The sequence below is a fragment of the Argopecten irradians genome, chromosome 12, assembly GCF_041381155.1.
Source record: "Argopecten irradians isolate NY chromosome 12, Ai_NY, whole genome shotgun sequence".
Taxonomy (NCBI): Eukaryota; Metazoa; Mollusca; class Bivalvia; order Pectinida; family Pectinidae; genus Argopecten; species Argopecten irradians.
The window spans coordinates 10993895-11017310 of NC_091145.1; the positions used below are offsets into that span (position 1 = coordinate 10993895).

At 34.6% G+C, this 23416-nt stretch overlaps 1 protein-coding gene across 10 annotated transcripts in view; it reads left to right on the plus strand.

Moving 5' to 3' along the window:
* The window catches only part of LOC138335949 (plexin-B-like), a 169364-nt gene that overhangs the window by 92437 nt on the left and 53511 nt on the right, over nt 1-23416 (plus strand). For 7 of the 10 annotated variants that reach the window (XM_069285155.1, XM_069285154.1, XM_069285164.1 and 4 more), the window contains one exon: nt 5724-5776. The gene's annotated coding sequence lies outside the window, so the exon portion shown is untranslated. The other 3 variants (XM_069285158.1, XM_069285159.1, XM_069285160.1) reach the window with 3 other exon arrangements.

A 23416-nucleotide genomic window follows, 5' to 3' on the forward strand; every position in this document is an offset into this window, starting at 1 on the left:
CACACAATATACATGTTGTGGAGACCTGACCTTTAACATTATTTAACCCCCCCCCCCCATATCCACCCCCTACTCCCTAATAATTCTTCCTTCCATCCCAACCAAAACCATTTTATTCTTGGTATCTGTACCATAAAATGTCTACAACACATGAAGAATTATCTAATAATTTCAGAGATATCACTCACTAGCATCCTACAGAATGGGTACGGGATCCGATCATTGATATATGGCTACACGTCTGCTTATAAAACAGTAAATTCATAATTAAGACATATGGATAGCCATACAACACTAATGAAGCGTTGCCATGGTTACTGAAATAAATTGTAGGACTGTGTATTGGCATATAGATCTAAAGCTCCACAGTGAGGCTGTACTTTACATATGGAACAATTAGTAGGTTTGGAATAAAGGCACTTGGATTGAGTTGAATTGGCAATACACACAGAAAATATTTGATTTTATTCATTCAGACAGCTTTGCAGAAATTCAAGTCAGCTCAGTACAATCAAATTTGGCAGTCATTTTGTGTAATATCTAGAATGCATGTCTGTTTTAGTTAGTAAAATTTGTGAATAATGAAATGTATAGATAATAAATTCATGTTAATGTTGTTCATTTCTGTCACAGGAATAATTGTACACATGTTGTTTAGAACTTAAGTATCTTGCAAAAACAAAATAGGTTTTATTCTATACATGAAAAGACAATTCTTGATAAAACATTTAAACAATAACAATAGTGTTGAAAATTTTTATTTTGATCTGTACCTATTAAGAGACATTGACAAAAGCAACTAGCGATAAATGTATTGCAAAAACAGAAACTTCAATGTGTTGATGAAATTAAAATTTCATGATGAAACTAAAATTTCATCTGTAAAGATAGAGAGAATGGTTAAAGCGTCTTAACAAAAGCTTGTGTTGAAGAAATTCAAATCAAATCTGTAAAAATAATGGTTACAGGGGGATTAGATAAACATTGCATTGTTTGTTTTATCCTGGAGGGAGCCATCGGGTTATCTGTTTCCTGTGATTCATCCTCGTTTAAGCCATATACCTGTTAATTATATGGTGAGATAAGGCCTCCGTCTCTCCTCCTCCCAAACAACTCACACGGCAGTTAGTGTCAGTCGCGGCATCAATAGGACACGATGAAACCTACTAAAGTCACAGTCACCTGGACTCTTGTGTTTCCATACAAGTTGAACAAAGACCTCCGTCAAAAGACATTGATACCTGTAACAATACCGCTGCCCAATCAGCGGGAAATAAATAACGCATATTTTAATGTTTTGTTGGGTTTTCTGTTACGTTAAATGGATCTGGGTCGTGATTAATCTTGGAAGCTGTCTGCAATTAGGTCGGAGTCCTGTTGTTGTGTAACCGTGGTCGTGTGTGCGGAGAGGAAATGATTCAGGAGAACAGGATGACTGTGTGATGTGTACCACTCATGCAATAAGGACATATGACACTCCATGGAGGAAAATAACAATTGTTTAATCGGCCAGTCGCAGCAACCGGTCTATTGTTGCACAGCTTGCAACACCTGGATGGTTGTCTAGCAACCATAGGCAAGTGGCCATTAGAGGCTAGTTCAAATAACAGCAGAATCATCTCAACTGTCCTTATACCACTGTTTGCCATATGATGTACAACCATATCTGAATCCATATATTTCAGACCTGTCATCATCTTATTGGCTTATCAGTTGATACTTTATTCAAATGGTTAAGATTTTTTTTTAAATTCTCAAGAATTTTTTATGAAATAAGAGCTTAGATTTTTAATAAGAGAGGAAAAAGACTATTTTCTATAATGACATCTGAAAAGGTTTTCTTTTGCAACATTGCTATACTTTTAATGACCAATGATCTCTTCCCCTCTCCCCCTTCCCCTTCCCTCCTCTCATCCTTGTTCTTCCCCCTACACACTTCCCTCTTAAAGAAATAAATAAAATGCTGTCATAGACATACATCAAAGTTCAGTTCTAAAGTATTACAGCATTGGCGATACCATGTGTTATGGTGTGTGACTTTCCACAACCTTACTATAAGAGTTCCTTACTACCATAAACCTTATGAACTTACTATGATCATGTATTGACAATGATTATCATACCCCTGGGTAATGTGCGTCAAGCCAAGCAGTTTGAAGTCCTTGTCGATGGCTTGCTGTTGGTCCACTAGCCTCAGCAGTTCTCAGATATATAGAACCCCACCTTTATTGCGCTGATTGATGTAGTTGATGTAGATGGCTTTTCTGCCTCTATAACGGCACTTTGATTTAGTTGACAAGAAAATGAGCAGCAAGTAACGATTGGTTTGGTCCAATTATGTGTACTTAGGCAGACAACAGTTGGTCGCTGCAGAGTAATGACTTCCAGTTGCATGGCTCTGGTGCAGGCCTGATCAGAGAGCTCTGTCATCATCAACATCAAGAGCATGGAACAATCTACCACATAAATCATGTTGTTTTTGTCTTTTCTGTTAAATAAACAAAACACAACTGTTTGGTTTTTCAATGCACTAGAATTCTTATTTAACAGAATTTATCAAGAAATAAAAACAATAAGATGGCTTTGGTGTTGACACTGGAACAATGGTGAATCAATAAAAACAAATGATTTAGGATGTAACTTAAAATAAAGGACTTTTAAATCTGTTCATACCTTGACTGCAGCTTTAAAACATAAGTGCTTTGTTCACAGTTCACTAGCACCCTTAACAATTGGCCCTGGCTCCTCCTACTCTTGGCAGACGGCCCTTTGACAGCCCTTTACTTGGTTTCCATGCTGTCCTCAGATAAGGGAGAAGACTTGTGCAATATGATGCTGACTAGATGTCTATGATAAGGATCTGAATCAATATGAACCTTGTATTAAATATATCAATGTCACCAGTCGTATGGCTACTTACAAAACTATAACAATTGCACATTGATTCGACTGTGCCAAAGAAATACGAGCTACGGACATAGTCGGCTGTCTGGCTTCTGTATTTGTGCATAATGGTTTATCAATAATCAATGAAGCAAATGAATTGTTCTGATATCTGCATTTGTTTCTGTTACGTGAAATGCTCAATAACTGGTAATTCTCCGACATATTTTATTGATAGGACAAATGACTAGACCACATCTGATTGGCTGTTGTAAGTTTAGTCCCAGAATCCAATATGATTGGTTGTACTGTTTTATCACATGGGGTCCTAGTCTTTACAATGTTTGACATTAAGGCATTCTAAATCATTGTAATATTTTATTATCCAATACACTGAAGTGGTAGGAAATCAGGCCAATTATTTATTAGACTTTCCACGAATATATGACTTGATCATTTTTACAACTTAAGTGAAACTCATTCCCCCTAAAGACACATTTAGATTCTTGCAAGTCAAAGAATAGACCAGTCCATTACAAAATTTCAGGGGTGGATTAAGTAAAATTTAGAGTGCTTATATTCCATTTTCCAGAAATTTACTTTTGACACATTTTAAATCGTAAACAGGAAGTAACTTTGCTACCATGCTTGAGTAACATTATGCATTCAGCGGCCAATCATCTGTTGATATTTACTTTGAACCAAATCAACATGGCTGAGTGGCAACTTCCTGTTTACCAAAGAGCTTAAAATCTGTATTTATTTGTGTACACACTGAATATATAAATAAGGATCGAACACTTGGTGGGTACCACACAGGCATACTTGACAGATATAAGGTTTGTTTCATCGTCCCATTGTTTGATGAATTGTGGACTTTAAATTTTGTTAAAATTTTATATAAATTAACATAGACATTTTGATACTTTTAGACCCATTCATCCTTCCAAACATAGTAGTACATCTTGTTCATGTCACTTCCTAATTTGGTCACTGTATGCATGCAGATTTAATACGTACAGCAAGCGCTCTTTAATTGTCAGATGTACCTAAAGTAGGTTACTGTGACTCATGTATGTCAATTTTTTGCCTTTAACGTTTACCAAAGGAGGTTAGCTTGTCTGGTTCCATTTCCTACACTTTGATCTTAACAATATTTGGTATACTTACATTATATGCTCACAAAGGTGAAATGTATGTGTCATGTACCAAAATTAGGTCACTAATCTATTTTTATGTAAACATTGACCTACATATAAGAAAAAAAATAGGTCAATTGCATGAGCTCTTTAGACAATGCCTGTACAATACAACTCATTGCATACTGTAATTTGCCAAATTGTTTTATTGAAAGTTGAAGTTACAGTTGTGGTTTCCTGCAGCAGTTTGGGGACTTAAAGTTGTGTTTTGGTGCTGACTCTGTTCTAGATTTAATTGTCAGTGTTCTCCTTTGATTGTAGTTTGTGCAATTAAAAATAATGACAATAGTCAAACTAACATAACAATTTCAGAGAACTAAGTTTATTCTTGTGGTTAATGCTTTGATTAAAGCAAACCTGCAACAATAAAATGATATTCTATTGTACAAGTTATTTTTACGACAAACATTTTGTTTTACAAGCAGGTAGTAATTTTACATGTGACTGAACATTATATGATGTTTGTCATTAAAAATTCATAATCGCATACAGAGAGTGTGAATCGTGCCGAGTGATAAATTGATATTACGTAATGACGCAGTTGGATCGTGAACACATTTGAGGCGTAGAGTTTTAAATGTTGGATGGTTCCTACAAGACTAATTTCCCTGGTGACGCTTTGAAGTCATAGAAACCTTGGAAGATACTAATGTTCTTCATAAACCAGTTCAAATCTTGTATACATTTAGATTTATTTGGTTTCAATTTCTCATCAAGTTTAAATAAGAAGACATTTTTTTGATAACACTTGGTTGTTTATGGAAGAAACATGCATCTGATGGATGTAGTAAGGACCACTCACATTTTATATAGAACTGTTTAATTATTCTATTTGTGAAAGTAATTTTTGCTTATGGTATAGATTCTGCAATTTGTAACCACTGTGATGAAGTTTTGAAGCAATTAATTAAGACAAAGGTGTTAATTTGACAATAGTTGCAGCAGTGTGATCAACATTTCTCTAAATTATCCTATCTGATTATGATTTATGAAGTTCATTTTCTTACAAAACCAAGAAAGTATGATTTCATTCCACAAGTCGATGTTACTATTTCCCTTTCATCCTTTTTGTCTTTCTTCCTTTCCGTTAATCTTTCCTTTTGCATTCATTTCAAATTTGTGGTCATGTTGACATTTTTTTAAGAAAGTTGTAAATTAGAGGACATTTTAAGTGTGCCCAAGGTCATTCAATGCCTAAGGTACCAGATTAAATATTGAACACATGAATTTTTATTCTTTTGTCACTAAAAAGGTATATAATTTCATGTTTATATTCAAACCTTTATTGCATTCATTTGATATCCAAATAATTTTTAACTTGTCTTTGTGATGTTCGGAACAAATAAAACTGTGATGCTTCAACAGCCATTTTGAATGACCTTGATGTCTATTGAAACTGTCTATTTTAATCAGGCTCATTCAAGGTTCCTTGTAGATTAAGATGAAGCGAAACGCAGTTGAGACATTGATTTGCTTGCGATATTAGAAAACTCCTGACGATAACACATCTTTTCAAATCTGTATTTTAATACCCGCGGCTGGGCTCTAGTGCATAACAAGTGTTTATTGTGTAAGAAAATGTGATAAGAATGCAGTTTTTTGCCAATGAATGTTTATTGTAGCATGTTTTCTTTCCAACAGGGATGCTGTCGGCGTGTATGTGAGGACTAGGTGAAAAACACTACGAGCTAACGGTAAGTCATGCCTTGTAATCTGTAAAACTAAAATAGGAAGGATTGTTCGGCAATGAATGTTCAAACACCCTTTATTAAGTAGGAAGTATGTTTCAAAGGACTATGTATAGATTCACGTTAAACAGGAATATGACACTCTTGCTTTGACTTTATGTCTATACATACATTTCCGGTTCCTTGAAATAGTTGTTGTAAATTCCAGTTAAACAGCATGGAGGTAAAATTATTCAGAATGGAAACAGACATTTTCATGTAAAAAGTTAATTTGTTGTTTACATGTACAAGGCACATTTAATTTGAATATTTGGAATTCAAGTTATTTTACAAACTCTGAAAAAAATTAAACAGATGATTTTGAAAATATTTGGATCAAGTTTTGTGGCAGATTTTGGTACCACAGCTGACATTTTATGCATTCAACTTGTAGTAGATTTGGATACGTAGCAAAATAAGTCACATTTTCCTATATCCAATATAACCATCATCATATGAGGATTACTCTAATTTCACCGACCCAGATTTATAATGTTTGTTAGACTAAACTCCATAAGTCTTAAAAGAAGAAAGACTTCCAGGACGCTAATGGTACGTCTACCAAAAGCCAGTCCACTTGTAGAATCGTATGAAGCACACTTGAAGTAGACTAGAAAACAAATCCTCCGTAGCTCTAATTATCATCATCCTGATGGCTATCTTTCTCTATCAGATTGTGTCATATTTTTTTCTTTGACCTGGTTGGAATTTCAATTAATTTTAATTCTAGAGGTTGAGCACCTTCAAAGACTATGTAATTTAAAAATAAGTCATCTTATCTTGATACAGTAGCCAGGATTTAAACATTTAGAGGTAAATGTTATTCTTGACTTCTTTTCAATATTTTCTAAACAAAACATAGGGTTGATCAGATACAAAAATGACCATCCAAAATTTTAAGTTCAGAACTTCTGTACCAAACAAACAAATACAGGAGTCAAATGGTTTAAGATGTCTTCATGACAATCTAGCCCTTCTCCTCTAGGTTGCTGGTATACTGACCATAGGTTGGTGGTTTTTCTCTGGTCACTCCAGATTTTTCACTACTAAAACCAGTGGCATATGTCTATTTACAGGGAAAAAAAATACAAAATAAACTGAATAAGAACAGAATAGTAATATGATTTTCAGAAGTTTAATTTTGAAAATCAGATCAACTCAGATACCTGGCCTAGATTTCTATAAACAAACTTAAGTCAAAAACTGACTTACCTGTAAGTCATAAATTTTCATATAAGTTACATAAGGAAAAAAACTTCAGTTTTGACTTAAGTCTGCACCTTCGTTCAAGAAATCGGAGCCTGGAATCCAGTCTTCTTGGGTCTGTGAAATCACAACTTTTTTCAAGTATCAAATCGGAGCCTCCGCGTCGGAATCTCTGATTGGACAGTCATGTAGGTCCCCAGGGCCTAGTTGTGCTATTCATTTGGACCAATCGTCAACAAGATGCCGACTGCGGATCAGATTTGAGGTGGGCCCTGCAATTGCATTTTGGACCTCGTCACAGAACGGCGCATCTGATTTGATATTAATCAGAAGTTTTGAAATGTTGGTTCTCCTAGGGCCCTATTTCTCAGAAAGTACAGAAGGGAGCTTTCTCAAATTTCACATGTAGGTTCCCCTAGGGCCCTAGTTGTGCATATTGCATTTTGGGACCAATCGGTCAACAAGATGGCCGACTGGCGGCCATCTTGGATTTTGATAGTTAAAGTTTGTTACCGCTATTTCTCAGAAAGTTTTGAAGGGATCTTTCTCAAATTTCATATGTTGGTTCTCCTAGGGCCCTAGTTGTGCATATTGCATTTTGGGACCAATCAGTCAACAAGATGGCCGACTGGCGGCCATCTTGGATTTTGATAGTTAAAGTTTGTTACCGCTATTTCTCAGAAAGTACTTAAGGGATCTGTCTCAAATTTCACATGTAGGTTCCCCTAGGGCCCTAGTTGTGCATATTGCATTTTGGGACCAATCGGTCAACAAGATGGCCGACTGGCGGCCATCTTGGATTTTGATAGTTAAAGTTTGTTACCGCTATTTCTCAGAAAGTTTTGAAGGGATCTTTCTCAAATTTCATATGTTGGTTCTCCTAGGGCCCTAGTTGTGCATATTGCATTTTGGGACCAATCGGTCAACAAGATGGCCGACTGGCGGCCATCTTGGATTTTGATAGTTAAAGTTTGTTACCGCTATTTCTCAGAAAGTACTTAAGGGATCTTTCTCAAATTACATATGTTGGTTCTCCTAGGGCCCTAGTTGTGCATATTGCATTTTGGGACCAATCAGTCAACAAGATGGCCGACTGGCGGCCATCTTGGATTTTGATAGTTAAAAGTTTGTTACCCGCTATTTCCCAGAAAGTACTGAAGGGATCTTTCTTTAGATTTGAGGTCTGTGAAAATCACAACTTTTTGTAGTAATTATGTCTATGGAAAGTACAGATTGGTTCAAGTGCAGCCTCCGGGTCTGGAGTGTGTGGGTATTTTTTCACAGGTGTGAGATTACGGCTTATATCAAGGATTACATCGATGTGAAATGATCAACAGAAATGTACGTTTGTGCTGATTGCATGAGAATGAAAATAACGAGGTAAAGCTATTATCTGTCCAAGTGTGTTGATCTGATGACAGACTCAGTGTACAATCGGATTAGAGATATTACTGTCGCTGACAAAAGGTTTGTTGTATTTTATGTCAGGTCCCTTATCACCAACCGTCAGCGATATCGGCCAATTATAGTGGACCGTTTAATGAGGACGTAGTCAGGAATGAGATACTGAGCTCTGGTCAAAGCCGCTGGTGTGCTATTTGGGAGCTGATCAATATTCGGTGTGAAGGTCGTCAAACTCGTCTCAATGGTGGTCATCTGTCACTTTGTCACATGGGCAGACATTTTATGAACTGACCACACCACATTAATGTAGTTAGAAAAAGAATTTCTTTTCACGGTGAATGAGTTTTTGTAACATGAGGCGATGAAATCTAGCTTAAGGTGTTTCAGCCCGTCAATACGACTACAAAAGGCCATGAATGAGAGTGTATTTATGATTCCGACAACTGGTCACTTCCTAGGGTCAATATTTTCCTCGAGAAGCCATTCAGATGACCATATGAATGGACAGTACATTGAATTGTGTTTATGATATAATTTAACTGTCAACAATTAACGTGAAATCAGTAGCTAAAATCTCTACAGTTTTTAATCCTTCACTCAAACACTCCGAGATGGATCCTACTGGTCAAAGTCTATCATTGAAGTTGCGTGACACCGATAAACATTACTAATATTTATTTTGGGTTTTCAATTTAGATTATTTACATAGAATTGATATGAATAGGCAGAACCCTCAGTGATGAAAACAACATCTCAAGGATTAGTTTATTTGAGTTATAGGTAGAAACTTAAGCCAAATCTATTGGGGATAATATCGGTCAAGAATAAAAGTACTGTTAGGCGGATTTGGTATTCAACATGTTCAAATATTATGTAGGAAAACATTTTCTTGAACTACTCCAAGATGCTTACTTTTCAAATTGTATTTGCTTGCGTAATTTTACCTTTACTTTCCATTACATTATGAACTAGTCAAAAAATCTTTATTTGAGTTACCAAGGAGTACATATCGGCAAAAGATTCATTGTAGATTTAAAAATCAAAAATCTAGCTATGTGGAAATGTGGAAATGACAAAACATTTGCTTGACAAAACAAGCCAAAGCTATCAATATTCCAATGAATAATGGTAATGTCACTATACATCACATCTCAAAAACTGAGTGGGTGTTCCTTTCACATAAAAACCTAGATTATCTCCCTTTTTAACAAATTCCTGACTTGCGTGCCTTTAATATAAAATCCAACTTGTATCCCTTTAATACATCCAGGATCTCTGAAATAGCTCGAGTTTACACATGGGAAATGAAGTAAGTAGATTCTTACCTTAATTCAATTGTTTATAGGAAATTACCCCGGAAATATATTCCCTAATTCTTTTCAGCTGTGCCTAAGAGAATTTAGTTCCCTTTATGATTAGCCGTGATGGCTTTAAGCACTTGAACAGTTACATGTTATGGAAATTAACAAAAGCTGTAATAAGTATTACGTAAACTAGATAATGCTCATTCCAGCATGTTTAAAAATTAAGATGGTTGATATTATGTGTACTTAACTGATATATTTATAACTTCAAGCGAACAACGAAATGAGATGGTGCATCGATTCGCAAGAGTTATTAAATGCACGATAAGTGCGGAAAAACATATTAAAAGCATAATTTTCACTCAGGATTTCGTAAAGATAGAGTTTTAACTGTTTGTTTTAGTGTTTCTTTGAACTTTCTTTATGGATGGGTTAAGGGTTCAAAGATTACGTGATGCAAATTTCTTGTTAAATAAAATTTAAAAAGAAAAAAAAAAGGAAAATGATTAAGTAATAGATTTTTTATAGGTGTCAAATTAATAAAACATGAGTTTGTCGGAATACATCTTCTCTCGATTCACACCATCAAAACAGCAGTAATAAATGTTGTTCTTTTGCTCAAGAAAAGATACATGACGGATTAACACCATGTCGAACAGGGCGAAGATTTGTCTTATAAATATTTCAAGGCCCTAACCCGTACATTACGTAGGAGTTGCTGCCATTTGCTTTTTAATTGACAAGCTTGAGCTCATGAAGGCTCAAAGTTAATGAAGCAGAGATTGATGGCCTCCGTGAAAGTTTTTATAACAGTGGTTTATGCTGGGAGTGTAGTCGTTTGTCTTGTCTTATGAGTATTACAGAGTGCAGTTACTGAACAGTAAATCACGGTACTGAAATGACATAAAACAAAAATATAAATGGATGAAGTTTTTCCGACATGTTAAATTTACTGGAAGTGCATGTCAAGAGAAAGGATTGTGATGGCTAAGTGGTTAAGGTGTTTGATATTTTACTACTAGTTCCTTTGTCTGTGGGTCATGGTGGCTAAGTGGTTAAGGTGTTCGGACATTTACCACTTAACGTCCCCTTCCGTCCCAGAAATGTAGTTGCCAAATGGTTAAGTTATCCAACATTTTACCACTAGATGTCTCTCTTTCGGTCCTCGGTGTTAGTTCCTTCATCTGTGGGTCATGTTGGCTAAGTGGTTAAGGTGTCTGACATTTTACAATCTACCTGTGTCTGACATTTTACAATCTACCTCTTGGCTGCAGTGGCCAGATCGTTAAAGCCACTTGCATTCTACCATCTCTGCAAATCTGGATTATGATACACAAATAAATATTGTAGAATGTATCCCTACCAACTGTCATAGTTTTATTGAAACAGATGTATACTTGATACTATGTATACATACAAACCTTTATGAAAAAGGCATGAGTGGATTTATATCTGATTAAGTAGTAGATGGATTGACCATCTACGATGTAATACTTACACTGAAGTGATACTAACGGTATAGACTGAACTTTAGAGAGAATCTGAGTATGTTGTGATTGACAGTACTCAGGGAGGCTGAAAGTCAGTCTTTCTAAAATGTTTTGATCAACAACAGGCACTTAAACTGGCAGACTCATATGTGACCAGTGTTTTAGGAGATCAAGTTGAGAAATATGACACTTCTAGGCCCATACGGCCCTGGTCCTAATTGATCAACACTTTCATGGAAAAATTTTATGGAGATTTCAAAAGGCAGCGTACACATTTATGAGCTTTAGTCATCGTTGTGGAGATTTTTTTTAATGTTTTAGAAATTTAAATTTAATTTTCTCAATCTCTTGTGCCAGAAAACAAGGTAATTTGATTTTGGTAAATGGTGTTCATGTATATTTAGCTGTGGGAGTCTACAAGATATTGGATCATTATTACATACATGTGGCAAATCTGACTTTGATGATACTTGATCAAGAGCCTTTAAGTGCATGAACAACTTGGAAGAGATTTATAGGCAAAAACTTACAATACATTGTATATGACAGCACTTCTATTTAAACAAGCAAGATTTCTAAACTATCAAATACTTGATAATTTGTCTAGTACTGCAATAGTGCACTGGTGTCATGCATACAGAATTACAAAATAAACCAACAGTATTAACTCAGAGAAGAGATTTCATAAACAATTAATAGAAAACAAAACAGACCTTTTGTTAGAAGACCTGAGTTATATAAAATGAGAAATGGACTCCATGGTTACTTCAGAACAATAAATGAGGAAAAATAGACTTTAGGTACGAGATTGCAGCACCTGAAGGGATGTTGCTCTCATTGCCATTGCAAATTCAGCAACAGAAATAAGGAATAGGCTATAAGATTTGCTCCTAAATGTAGCTCAAAGCAAGAATAGTAAGTACTTCAGCAACTTGGGTGTCATATACCTTGGTACTTTGGCACTATGGAGGTATTAGTTATTTGAGGAGATTACCTAAACATTCTATCACCAAATTAGACACATACCATAGAAAATAGAAAGCTTGTATGCTGATTTTTTAGTAGCTTATAGCTTGTAATCACATCTACTGTATAGGCATGAATTTTTTTTTATAAAAAGAAAATAAAGCATAAAATGTGTTTGATGATGATTGGATATAAACGACGACTTTTCAATTCGTAACATGAACCACTGAGGAATGGCATGTACATCACATAATGAGAACTCACATTCACACCACAAACACATGGAAATCATTTATGACCCTTGGTAGACAATTATTGACTCTCAAATGAAGAACTTAAAAAAAATCTATGAGAGAAAGCGCTTTTATGTTCCTTCTTAAAATACATTATGAATATATTTTATTCTAGAATGAGTATCTATCGAAAAAGTTCATTCTTTGTAAAGTTATCAAATAACGACTTTTGGTTAAGGATAATTGCAAATCCTTGTGGAAAACAGCAAGAATAACACAAGATAGAAGGTTCCATGCTTAGCAGATGTGCAACTTTCAAAACCAAATTTGAAGATTCAAAACTCTGCATGTGATGCAAGGGTCAAAGGTCAAGGTGGTGATGCAAACGGTGGTTGACTTTAAATATAGCTAACTTATAAAGATAACTAGATCAGGCAGTGCATTAAAAAGTTTGGATTCGTTTTAAATACCAGAAACTTAAAAGCAGTGCACATTTTAAAATGATTGCACCAGATAGGTATGTTTCAGAACATTAATTTGAGTTCATAAAACCCACAGTGTGATATTTTTCAATTTTTTTTTTACCAGACTTCATTTCGAACGGCAGCATGCTGTCTTATGTAATTAAGAAAAGTAAGACGGGATCTTGCCCATGTGCCGGGGTTTCATTTCTTGTAATATGTATCAGGAGCGCTCGGTTGGCCATCAGCCACCAGCAAGTATGCAGAATGGTGCCGCCCTTGTTAATGGCCGATGCGGGACCATTTACACCAACGGCAACACTTTCAAAAGTTTTAGGATAGTCAATAAGCTTTCCAGATTGTTTTGGTACAAGTATATAAATAAAAGTCTGTGTTGGAAAACAAGTTGGGATTGGTTGGAATTGTTGAAGTTTTGTTTCGAAAGATACACTTAGACACAGGAGATGTAGGCGCTATTTGACATATCAGTTAAGTTGTCCAGGCATATTCTGGGATCTGATAGATATTCAACTAGTCAAAACATTTAATGCTTCAGCATTTACTACATGGATTTGAAATGAATGTATGAAAAAGTAGTGGCAGGTGAGCGTCTGCTTCCTCACCATACACTGGCCAAGTGTCTGTTCAAATGTGTCAGAGTACTTTCAGTCAAAAGTTCAAAACAATTTAGGAAAAGGTTTTTGATTGAAAAGAAACGGTACATGTATTTGTTGGTTTTTAATGAATGTTTATTTTGACATTTTCTCCTGTTTGCAGTAGTATTCCACTCCCAGAATTGTGTGATTCTAATATTGTTACTGAGCTTTTCTGCCGATTTAACTCAATAAAGTTACTAGGGTTTGATGTACTTTTGATGGTATTTAAAACATTATCCACATCTGTATCAGCATGTCATTTCTTTTAATGGAGTATGTGGTGGATTCTAACACTTTGTCGATGTGTCATTGATTCTTTCTATCACTGAGGGGGTATTGTGGCAGAATGCAAGCAATGTAAAGTTTTCAAAATTTTACAACTATAGCCTTCAAAATCATAGACACAAGTCTACATGAGGCCTTAAGGGAGTTGGTCATGCAGTTGCTTAGAGATACTGATAGTAGGGTGATGGTTATTCTACAGCGACCTCTGGTTTCTTCCACACTGAATATTTAGCACATCATCAAATGACGAAAGCTGTTTAGTTGCTGTTACGAAAAACAAGTACAGTTACTGTAGGTTGGTGTTTTTTCTCTGTATTCTTTGACTTTCTTTCACCTACTTAGCCTGTAGAATTTAGTTGTTTTATTTTACCATAAGCTATAAAAAAAGTTCTAGAAATTTAAACAAATTTGACTGGGATATCATAGACAGTGATAAATGTTACGAAAAACAAGTACAGTTACTGTAGGTTGGTGTTTTTTCTCTGTATTCTTTGACTTTCTTTCACCTACTTAGCCTGTAGAATTTAATTGTTTTATTTTACCATAAGCTATAAAAAAAGTTCTAGAAATTTAAACAAATTTGACTGGGATATCATAGACAGTGATAAATGTAGTGAATGTATTTGTGAAGAGAACAAGAAAATATTGATCTTGATAAAAGAGCAGACTTATTATTACAGCACAATATATGGATTTATATTGGCAGTAAAACACGAAATATCTGCACAGCATCAATATTTCATTGATATAGTATTTTTATTTCCGTGTTGTAAATTCGCGTTTAACCATAGTGTGTTCGTTTATCAATATTTCCATTGTACTACAAAACCGCTCAAACAATAAAACGGTGTCCGACAATGTTTCTGCTTCATTTGAACATCAGAAATGGCTTCATCGGATGTTTTAATCTTTTGTTTTCGCTCGTAGAATAAAAAAAACGTGTTTCAGAGCCAATTACCAAGGGCTATGATACACAAAGAGAGAGCGCCAACTTAGTGGACTTGAGCGACACGAAACGCACACAATGTGCTGATAACACTGATCGTAGATTAAGATAAGGACCAATATTTCACTGGAAAACAAAGACAATTATAACAATATTGATTGTATTATCGTACTTGTCACTTAAAATATCGCATTTAAAAAAAAAAAAAATTACACAAATGAAGAAAATTTTACTTTTTTCAATGATTTGTTCTTTCATTTGCAAATACTAATTATGGTAAAATATTGTGTAAAATAAATGTATTGGGGTACTAAAAGGTCTGAAGTGTACACAGGGATTGTTTCATATCTAGACAAATCATCTTTGAGTTTCATGTTTTAACAGTATGATAAAATAACCACATAATTAGTTAGGCTACATGTAACTGCACTGATAAAACAACCAGTACCTTAATCTTGTCAAATGAAATTGCCTTGCGGCTAGTTCGTGGAAATCAAGATCCTCACGATCACTGCATTTATGTTGTAATATTTCTTATCAATCATCTTCCTTATAATTTTTTGAAAATTTCTAGATGAGAATTTGATCATTGTTGTTGCAGTGGATGTTGAGTTCAATTCACCATCATACGTCATCAATGTTAATTTTTTCAAAAGAGGCCAATTTGCAACGTTGGTCTGCGAGATGAAATGTACCGTGTTAAACTAATTTTTGTAGATAAGCAATCGCGGACACCACCAGTACATCTCCAATACGGTCCAAAGCAAATGTATTTTTCTCCCAAAAGACCTGACATTTTAGCTCCTGCACCTGCTGGCAGATGTGTGATGGCGGCCATCGCATCATTTTGATTGTTTAGAGATGGTGATATGTCACTTGAGTACATACCAATTAAAAGAATTTTCTAATTAGGACCGTATGCTAATTTGCAGCTATCTTTTGTACCGTCCATCTGTTTCGACAATTCTAACACAGATTCATTTTCTACCGACACCAAAAAAAAAACCATATTGACATTACACTAAACCTAATTAATCATTGAAACTTGATTTGAAAAAATCTCAAGTGGTGATATTTGAGGAGTGTTTTAGTGATGTTTGCGACTCTATCCATTTACGAAATCATATCATCATAATTTAATAGTCACATTATACAAACTTTGCTTTAATAATAATGTTAAAAGGCGACATTTCCTGTTCATCGGCCGTAAATTTAATTGTTGGAAGGTTTTCGGATATGATAAAGGCTCAGGATGTATGAGTTCTATTCATGAATTACTGGAAATATACCTCCATTTATTTGTTTATCTTCCTGCCCAATCTCCTGATTTTGTTATCGTGAGTCCAAGCGTGACTCAAACCAAATCTGTGTTTAATAAGTTGTTTGGCTGAGCTGTCTCCACTTGATGTTGACGATTTTCTGGGTGGTAAGTTTCATAGGAAGTAATAAGTGATCGTGTGTCATGTATATATCATCTCGTGCTTGGAGCGTCCCCATATTGCCGCTGTCGGATATTCAATAGTAGAGGTAGGTACAACATATACAACATCCGTTTGTTATACGGACATCTTTATTTAACGACTGTAATTTTCACATATAATACAAGTCGGTTAGCATACATAGATGACATCCGTTTGATATAAGACGCATTTCAGGACAGTGATTTTCAGATATGATAAAAGAGGTAGGTTTTACATAAGTCTCTTTTTAATTACTGTAATTATCTTAATGAGTATCTGTTGTTCATAAAATGGTATCAAACAGGGCACTGGTTGGGGTAACAAGAAGAGTTTCAGTACTGAAAATATTGTTTTAAACAATAAAAATTTAGTATAATATCCATATATAGTCATTGTAAAACAAAGATTAATTTTGATTTTCATAATTTAAAAAATGTTTGGCCTATTTAATTTGACGACTGTTTTGATTGATTGCCACATTTTATCCTCAGCCGTAGATTGATGTACTCAAGGTTAAAACCTTAGAAAAAAGTATGATTGTATGATGTGCTGCTAATATTTAAGATGAATAGTTTTGGGGGACATCAAATAAGGGAAAGGTATTTTATGTAGGCAAATGTAGTACTTTATATGTATACTGTAGCCTTGCAGACTAGCTAAGATGTTTAAGTCGCTTATGAATCATATAAGTGTGTCATAAATATGTCTACTAGAAAATGTATAGGAAAATATAAAATCATCAACAGGAGATTGTTACATGATATTGAGAATAATAATATGTGATTCCTTTAAAATGTTATGAATTAATTGAGCTCTTTTTTTCGGAAGATGATTGAAGTCGCTGGTTTTAACTTTTAATAAAGCTGAAATCGTTTTTCTTCCTTCGCCTTTTAAACTGAATTTAAGTTGAAATAATTGTCTAGAAATCTATTCAGAGATTAAAAGCATATGATTATCGAATATTTCCCTGATATTGTTGACAGCAAATAGAACTCACCTTTATTTTTATCATACATTATGTTGGTAAGGTGACTCTTGAGTTTCGTTGAAGTGTAAATTTTGCTTGAAGGCTTTGAAAATCCATGTTTTTTGTAGCTCATTTGCTATATTTATGCAGTAGTTATTCGCTTGACAAATTGACAACAAATGATCAAATAGTTAAACGATTTTGTACCCATGTTGCCTGCCCTTGATATTTAATAATATCCAAACGCCCGAGTTTAAGAAACTGTAAGCAAAATTTTCTCAACTCTTCATATTTATCATGTTATTTGGGAAATTTTGTTGCTGGCAATTTCTCCTGTGATCATTAATTTTTGGCTATGCATTTTAATTGCTGTTCATATTGTGTTAATCTTATTATATTCTGAAACTGTAGATAGATATGTAAATATTGACAATTCTACATTAATATAATGGCCTATCGATGAACTTTGAATTCGAGAAACAAAATTTTGACTGTCTGCCACATTAGCCCTCCATGTCAATGTACAGTGCTGAAAGCCTTTATCGGCCAGCTGCCAAGTACACTGTGGTTTTTTCTCCAGATACTCTGACTTTTTTATTACCATCATAAACTGGCATGTCATAATCATTAAATGACTGTAGCTTGTATATAGGAAGTGAAAAACAAACCAAATTAAATATATGGGAATGTTTAATCCAATATGTTCCCTTTGAATCGTTGAGTCACGCAAACATGTCTATATACGGACAACTTACAAAGAACTTGATATTTTATATGTTACCTTGTGGTTAGATAGCATGTGGAGATTTTGGTTCAGAGAAGTATTGGTTACTGGATTGGCAGGTTTGTTGACTTCATAAATGAAATGTAACCTGGAGTATCAAATACCTGTGTAGGTTACTGATATATACAGGTTTAATGAAATGTAACCACTCAATGATTTCTTTCGGTTTGAAATGTATTCATCCACCAAACTCAGTCAGGATAACTTGACACATGTCACACATAATTCAAATTGAAACAGATATGTTTCATTAAATTGTAACAGGATATGATATCTGTCAATCACTATTAAATCATATTTCAAATCTATTTCAAAAACACTAATAGTGTTAATTGATACAATTGATTTAGAGGGCAATAAACTTTTGTAATTGAAAATGTTAATTGGAGGATTTGATTGCAGATCGAGGCTTTTCTGGCTGAATTGGGAAAGGACCTTTTTTTACTTTTTGGGCAACACAATTGCTAAATTGGGAACAGAAATAATTCCCTGGAGTAAGCTCCATATTTTGGGAATTTTAATAAAAAAAATTCTGAAAAAATCCATTTGGAATATGAAAAATGTTGCTATCCATGACTTTTTCAGTGGCCTTTTGGGCATATAACAGGCCCCTAAGAAGACCATGCATTTTAATATACATACCATAGTAGGTTATTCATATTGTGAACTAATCATTGCTAAAAATGATATCAAATTGTCATATGTTGAAGTTAGGTTAAAATAGATTTCATTTTTTCCTCATTAGAATGGAAACACTCATTATGTAGTTAATTGAATGAATTATCATAATGATATAATTACAATAATCTTCTGAGATCATAAACTTTAGTGAGGCAAATTATGATAAATGTTTACCAATGATTTACCGCCAACTGAGTCACAAACTGTCGGCAAGGGTGCATTTATTCTGCTGGTTGAATTATTGTATATCCTGTTTCACTTGTCTAGGCATTAATCAATTTATTCCATCGACAAATCAGTAGATTTCATCTTTAAAAAAGCAACGTGGCTGTGTCATAAACATCGATACGTTGATCTATTTGTGTATAACGACCGACAGTTTAATTACGGTGTAACGCTGGTCATTTCTGGATGAACACACACAACTCAAGCCAAACAATGAAGTCGCATTTGATCTGTATTCCGTGTAACGTCATGCAATTGTGTGATATCACATGATAGATGTATTGACCAAATATGGCAATGCTATTTGCACCAGCTCAATTAACTAAGTCAATTAGTTGACTAATGTCACGATGAATAACGAGTTATAGATTCGCCCCAGATAGAGCGAGGTTACAGCGGGCTAGATCCTCTAGTGGATTAATAATTTATCGTACTCTTGTGTTGAAATTATTACAGGTTTGAGTCGAGGGATGAACAAATAAAGAGATGTTTTGTTAATTAACTACTGTTATGTGAAGTAGATATGTTTTATTCATTAATTATTCTAATCCATGGAATTTGTTTCTGTATTTTACGGTGATATTGATGTATGTGTATTCTGATGTTATGTGTTGCTGGTGTTAAACAATAGAATATGTAGATTTGTTTGACTCTAGGCTACAACTATATTCTATTAAGGTAAACTAACTGATGATAGCACTGAGATCCTGTTTACAATTTATTCAAGAAACTGCAATTATCTGATTTCAAGGTCATGGCTAAGATATTCTTTACATTAAAGTTAATTCTAGCTGTTCTTTGGTCCCTGTGAAATAGATATCTCTAATGTCAACCTGTTCTCAGATCCCTGTGATTCAAATGTCCCAGCAATGTCAAGCTAATTTGTATGTCCCTGTTACACGAACATCCCTGATATGTCAATAAATCAAGAAATCAAGCCAGTTCTTAGGTCCCTGTGACACAAATATGATTCAGAGATACCTTTAATGTCAAGCCTGCTTTCAGGTCAGTAGTCCTGCTATTCCTGTGTGTCAAGCAAGTTCTCTGACCCTTGTGTCACAAATTTCTTTTCATGTCAAGCCAATTCTGAGATCCCTGTGTCATAGATGTCCCTTCGTGTTAATCCAGTTCTCAGGTCCCTGTGTCACAAATGTGCCTTGTGTTTATCCAGATCTCGGGTCCCTGTGTCACAAATGTCCCTTCGTGTTAAACCAGTTCTCAGGTTCCTGTGGCATAGATGTCATTTCATGTCAAGCCAGTTCTCAGATCCCTGTGTCATGGATGTCCATTCATATTATCAGTTTCATTTATGATCCCTGTCAGATCTCAATAGGTAGATGATCACTCCTATTAACACATAATTCATAAGATGATTACTCAGCTGCTAAATGGCTACTTCAGGATAGGAAAATTATCACTACTTACTCAAAATCACAGCTGTACTGAAAATCAAAAACCCCATTCACATGACATAGAATAATTTTAATGTCTTAATGCTGTAAGTTTGTTAAAAAAGTGATACAATATGGATCAAAGGAAATTGATTTCCTGCCGCTGACCAAACAAACACAAATCAACTTTGGTTGACAAATCCATTTACACTGACCAAACCAGTATAAGATTCTATTTATCATGGTCCTGATCACACTGACCAGCTATTGAGATATTTCTGGCTACCAAACATCCTACTCTAAGATGGTATTGATATTGAGTAACCAAATACCAAATTACACTCTGGTTGAGGTATCTCTATCTAACAAACAAACAAGTACAAGTTTCTATTTATCTTGTCCTCTTCCTGACCAGCTAAACTATAACACAAGGGCTGACTGAAATGTCCTAAAGTCTGCCACACAGACCCGCATTAATCCCCATTGTTTACTACACAACAATAGACCCTCTTTGTGGTATCATTTGAAGCAATCATATAAAATGATCTCTGCAACAAGACACTAACCGCAATATATACAAATCCTGTTGTTATTTCAGCTATCCAATGCTCGCCCACAAATGTCATTGACTTCATTTAGCGAAGCTTGTTGATGGAAAAAGCTATTTCCAATTGACAATGGACAATTTCCGTACAAAGGACATGTGATTCTGATACTGGACATTCGCGATAATGATGGGAAGTTTCCCATGATGCTCCTTCATTGTCTGTGTAAACGCTAATTCCGTTGTTATGTTACGATAAAATTACTGGCGTTTTCCTGCATTAGTAATACAAATGATTCTAATTCAAACAAAAATATTGGATTGTGTCATTTATTTCAATAAATGATTGTTAGATAGGTTTGACAAAGTGATTAGTTAAATGGCTCTGACAAAGACTCCAATTATCTTGGTATGATGTTTCGCCGCGGCATATAAGTTTGTATTAATTCCACTTATCCTTACAAGATTATTTTTCATGACAAGATTGGATGTCTATATAGACTGGTATACAATGAAATGCATACCTATTTAACCGTGATCGGTCCCTGGTGGTAGATCTTCCGCCAATGACTTTACCGTTTGATATTTAATAACGTTGCCTTCTATAGATTGTGTCCCCTGCCATCTGACACATACAAAGTACACAGAAATTACAATTACTTCATCGCAATATTTGTGATACCGATCTGTTTCATTGCTATCAAAGTGGCATGAGGGAATTTTCCTAATTCTGACATCGTAGGTCCACTGTTGCGACAGTTTGAAAAAGTCAATATGAAAGAGTCGCGACATGTGCAGTTGTTTGTAATCAACATTAACGAATACATAATTAATGGTTTTATTGTGTTAGATATATTGTTTAGAGACATCCTTTTGGGGTTTTCCATTTATTTATTTAATTATAAATGAAACACATGAACAAGTTCAAACAAACATGGGAAGCCAGCTGATACAGATGTTTGGAAAAAAGTTGAGAATAACTTTGTATACCAGTCTATGACTTCTATTGTTGTTGTTGAATGTGGGAAGGGGTTTGATGGCCGACTACTAGGCCTTCAATACACTATTCAATACACTAACTATCAGTCTCATAAAACAAATGTCTATTCATAGACATATTTTTGTACCATAAAGATTCACACATAATTGATTCCCATTAATAAATATGTTAATTAGTCCTAATTTGATTGGCCATAGGTCACTGACCGCTGTAAGCCCCATAGTAGATTTATACGTCTTCTGATTGGTCAAGCCCCTGATTTAGCCCTTGTAAGACAAAAGGAGTCCCCACTATAGAGCCCCATCCATACAGCTTAAGACTCCATCTTTGAAAATTGGGAATATTTTTAAAAATGTCAGCATTTACATACTGTTTTACAAGGTAGAAGAAATTTAAAACATCCCTCCAACCAACCCCGACCTTCCAACCTTTATGTGTGAATTTATGGTTGTTTTTATTCTTATTAATATATCTTTGTGTCATGTATATTGTAATCCTCATCCTTTGTTTTCGTTTAGGTTACATGTTTGTTGCGTTATTTTCGCTCACCTTCGCTAAAAATTTTCAAGAAATTTGAAACCATATTTACTTATAAAATAAATCTATTAAAATAAATGGCTTCCCCTCTTTATCAGGGGTATGCCAAGATTTAAGAGCCATCCTTTTGTTTAGTCTTTATTTCATAAAAATTTTGAGCAAACAAAGCTCAAGGTATGGACCGAGAAGCCTTACTGATTTGAATGTAAACATGTATATAACTTTAATCTTTAGCAGGACAAAAAGGTTGGTTTAAACTGTAGATTCAGCAATATTGTGTTTTTGCATTAGAACTGTAAGTTTTGCTTCCATTTACAAGTTTATTTTATATTTCACCTCAAAAAATACTGACTCACATGCTTTAAAAATGTTTATTTTTCTGCAAATTCTTCTATTAATTTCCTTCTATATTAGGATGCTTACTAATCACCACATGCGTGAATGATTTGGGGGGGGGGGGGGGGGAGACTATCTAATCATTTTATAGAATAAGGAAAATATCATACATTTAATTTGCTAAAATCAAGGGAATGGACTTTTGATTAGAATTATAAGACTAGCTTTGTACATATTTGTTATTAATTACCCGAAAACGATTCACACTCGACAACTTTTTGATAAATAGAAGATTAAGTCGGTGTTTACATTTGGGTTTTGGGTTTTGGCCTCGTAGTGTACTATGTCAACACTGATATGGACTCTGAATACAGGTGACGTGATTGAGCTACATAATTACAGCGAGATATAATGATTTCCGCCTGTCTACTGTATCATCGCTTCTGTCTGTTTAACAGATGTCACGGCGTGTTTATATTACAAATACTCTATAACCTTCGGCAAGACATATTGATTTTTTTTGTTATGATGAATATAAAACATCATCAACAAGGCATTGAACGAATTATGTATCAAGCCCTCGTTAAATCCGAGCCATTAAATCGGCTTGAAGGCAAAATAGGTTTATTATTTGGTTGTATTAAATTGGCTAACAACATGGGGACTGGGTGAAAATGATCCTATATTATGCCAATCAATATCGGTAATGGATTTTTTTCAATTTTTTTTTA